Below are 4,255 nucleotides of genomic sequence, written 5' to 3' on the forward strand. Positions count from 1 at the left end.
CAAGGTCCTGCCCCGTGGCCTCAAACTTTCTCTGTTTGAATCAAGAATGCCCTCGCCCAAAAGGTGAAGAATGGAAGAACTTTAAAAAAGGCCCCAACAACCGTCGAACATACAATAAAGATAAAAGAAAACTACGGGAAAATTAATTTTTAGCAACTCTGAATGAAATAGGGTTTATCCAACTGGTTTTTTAATATTAAAATTTTTAACCTTTGATTTTTTTTATATTGAGCACGAGTAAATTAGTTAACAAAAGACTTGACCGAGTTAACGTTTTAATTCTTGCAGATAGTACCAATGGGTTTTAGAATCAAGAGTGACACTATCCGGACTGAATCTTTTTCTACAGGTCTATGGCCTGAATGCATGAACTGTCCTTGGTTTATCCTTTGGTTTTCTTAGAACAAAGAGGTGTCCAGTGTCATTTCGACCAAACTGATGCGAGTGCCTGTCGTGTGTTACAATGTCCACGATATCGCGAAAGTAGCTTTATTGTGTCATCGTTAGTTCAATTGATCACTCCGGAGGCAGGGACTTTTGCTGCTTTTGTATGTGTATATTATTTGGTTTTTTATATAGATTCTCTATAAGTATCTATATAATATATATATATATATATATATATATATATATATATATCTATATTTATATATAAGAAACCAATAAATATAGAAAATATGATCATTATTAGCAGGCAATTTCTGATTCTGGTTAAAATACAGTGACTTTATTGTTCAAGTGCATTTTCGTGTGTGAAAATGATATGCACTATATCCGGTTGTAAAAATATTACATTCGTAGATTCACTGTCCGAACTTATTAACCCAGCCAAACATCCACGGGGGAACGCGGGGGTGGGATAGACTGGTTTTGTCTAAATATATATATAAGAAGCTCAAAGACACTATAGTAGCAGCAGCAGTCTCAGTGAAGGTCAACATGGTGGAGCATTATACGAGGGTGCAACTAGCTCCATGTAGAATGAAACATCTTTTCTTTAAGACGGATATGTCTAGAGTCAACATTATAAAAATGCTAAGTAAAAGTGACTATAGCCTACAGCGATGTGAGTCCCACAGATCAAACATCAGACACACATGCTAAAAGCTTTAAAAAAATAAAACGCCATGCAAAAAATGATGTGGATTCCCAACATTTAACATTTGAAAGCATCTTGGTTGTGTACTGGTACCCCAATAGCCCAAGACGTTTTCTTTAAAGTAGTTTCAAATCTAATTTAAATTCCAGAGGCACTTTCTTGCTTACACTGCTTTGGATCATTCGCGCACAATCACACACAGGCTCCATGCGAACCACATTAATTCAAAACGAATTAACTTATCAACTGCAAACACCCCTTAAGCGCCCTCTGGTGTGGATGAGCCTAGAAACATAGCTGCCTTTATGTTTTCTAGCCTTAACTTAAAAATCTTAAAGGTGCTTCCACGCTCCATAGAAGAACCTTTTTTGTCTCAGTGGTTCCATAAAGAACCTTTTAAACATCTGAAGACCATTTCTGTTGCACAAAAGTGAGGTGGGGTAACTTGGGTGGCAAAAGAAGGTTCGTCAGATTATAAAAAGGTAAGAAAGAGTATGGTTCTTTTTAAGACCCTTTGGCTGAATGGTTCTTTGGGGAACCAAAAAAAGGATTATTCTGTGGCATCGTGGTGAAGAACCTCTTTGAAGCATCTTTTATTTTTTAAAGTGTTGAGGTGTTTGTTTCGTGTATTTTTGTCCCCCATCTTTCAGGTATTTGATTTCAGGTCAAGCAATTAATAGCAAATTAGGTTGTACTGCTTGGTTTACAATTGAGCTATGACCAATATGAAAGCTTGCTATTGTGAAATTTTGTCATTTTCCACCTTGAATATTATATCTACAGATTATATGCAAGCATACATATAAGAAGTCCTTTAACCCAAAAATGGCAGTTACACAAGCGTGAATAGGTGTCTTTTAGAATATAACTGCCAGAGTTTTATTTGTTGGTCCTTGGCCTTAGCAAGTATGGTCCTTGTAGAGGGACCATCAAGGTTTGAAACCTGAAGTAGATTACAGTGCCCGGATGCGTGTGGACAGAGTCGTGAGCAAGCAAAGCAGTTACACATCAGCAGGCCTCAGGGTGTCGCTCTCTTGTACCTATTCCTTAGATAACATGCATTGACTCTTCTGACTCAGGCTCACATAATTTGCTTTATTTCAGGATCGGTGAAGTAAGACCAAAACTTTTTACAGGTTTACGGTTTATGAGCCTATGTGCATGATCGAGGAGAGTCTTACTTTTTGACGACAGTGCCTAGTTACCCAAACCGAATGTTGTATGGGCCAGAGCTGAGATGCAAAAACGTTTGAAGATCTATGCGTGAGCAACTTTAGAATTTTATCTATATCGCACATACACTAGTACTTCAAAAAACTTCTGAGAGTCCCAAAAAGTGCTAAAGGTTTTAATTGGCTGATTGGCAGATCATTTCCTTTGTGATATTGCAATATTACAGAAACGGAGTTCATATACAACGCATAACATGGACCAATTAAACTTCGTAGATGAGGAAGAAGCGATCATCATTTGATACCATCACTGCAGAGTATGCACAATCAGCAGTCAATACAGTAGCTAAGGAAGAAAAAAAAACAGGAGTTTACTAAAAAAAGAAATGTTGCTTCAGACACTTCTGAGATGTCAAAACAAGCTGCCTTCGGTAATTGTAGCGTGTATTCAAAGTACAGTTAAAGGACCTTATGACAGCAAATTACGAACAATATTTTAAAAACTAAGATGACAGTACGATCTACAAAACAGATTAATTGTGCTAGGCACCTCAAGAAACCGGTTCAATCATATCATTCAACCTTAAACTGGTTCCTGGCTAAGAAACTACCCCTTGTAAAACAAAGATTTAAAAAAATCATAAGACTGAAGACACATAGTTGTTAAAGTTTACAAAAGGAGACCAACACTGTACATCTTAAAAACCGTTGCATATACACAGCCTAACAATTCTTGTTACTGCTGTATTACGCTTGAAGATGTGAATCGTGTACAATTGAGTTTATGGTATGAACAAGAACCTAGGCTACATCGTAGTAGCTACATCCTACTCATCATCCTCCTCCTCTTCTTCTTCCTCCTCCTCTTCTCTTCTTCATTTCATCATCATCATTCCTCTCCACCATCTTTTTTGGACAAGCCTGCGATTCCCTTGGGCGGTATAGGGCAATGTCCTACAGAAGACAAAAAACATTAATAAATAGGTCAGGGTGCATCTACAATGTAGCGAGGTGGAAAGACAAAAGAAACTTTACCTGTAGTACTTCTCCTTTAAGCTTTGCTGCTTTCTTCATAGGGCTGCTTCACCTCAGCCGATAAGCTATTCCAACATTTCTCCAAGCTTTTTGGCAAGGTCCTCCGATGGACAGACCTGGGTTCTCCCCTTAATCTTAGGCGGTAGTCACCACAGAAAATGAAGAATGCCGATCCTGGTGTGTGTGGGGGGTGATTTCATTCAAAAAACCAAACTATCTTGTAAATTTTACATTTTCAAAAGGAGTGCATGGAATTAGTGAACGTACGGTGGTCTCCCCTAGGCGCGCTGGGGATCCTTAAAATCGGCCCTCTTCTTCTCACCCTTGGTGGGAATGTACTTCTTCATTTCTCTCTCATAGCGAACCTTATCTTGCTTGGCCATATCCTCAACCTTACCCTTCTCTTTGTAGAGACATTGTCTGTTTAGAATGAGAAAAGGCTGTATCAAAAAGTGCAGCAAGGTACAATAAAACAGAGCATATTTTGCAAAGATTTTTTTCAATAAGTTTAAAAGGACAAAATGTCCATACTCATAACTTTACAATAATTTATCAGTGTTTTTCAGGACAGTTAAAGTTCCCCATCGCGTCTGAACACTTCTTGGAGAATTCAGGAGGAAGTTTACAGGAGGCTTCAAGGTGCTTCTGTTTTGTGTTCTTCACGGCAGGTTTGCACAAAGCAGGCATAAGAGGACATCTTTCCTCTGGGCTTCCTTGGATCTATACCCATCTTGCACCCTCTGGGGAAAAAAAAGATATTCTCAAATGAAAGAAAGTGACATGCTATACTCTTTAAAATTTTGGATTCTTTTTACAGTTATGAGGCTAACACTGGCTAACATGGATGTAATTATAATATATATATATATTAGATATCTATATATATTTTTTTATTATATATATATACACAGATGCACATACACACATATAGATGTAATATAGAAAACAT

General features: G+C 37.6%; 1 pseudogene; it reads right to left on the minus strand.

Annotated features, from left to right (window-relative positions):
* Nucleotides 1–3,098: 3,098 nt before the first annotated feature.
* LOC122139901 lies at nt 3,099–4,036 on the minus strand (annotated as a pseudogene).
* Between the last annotated feature and the right edge of the window lie 219 nt (nt 4,037–4,255).

This window comes from Cyprinus carpio, chromosome B15, assembly GCF_018340385.1.
Source record: "Cyprinus carpio isolate SPL01 chromosome B15, ASM1834038v1, whole genome shotgun sequence".
NCBI lineage: Eukaryota > Metazoa > Chordata > Actinopteri > Cypriniformes > Cyprinidae > Cyprinus > Cyprinus carpio.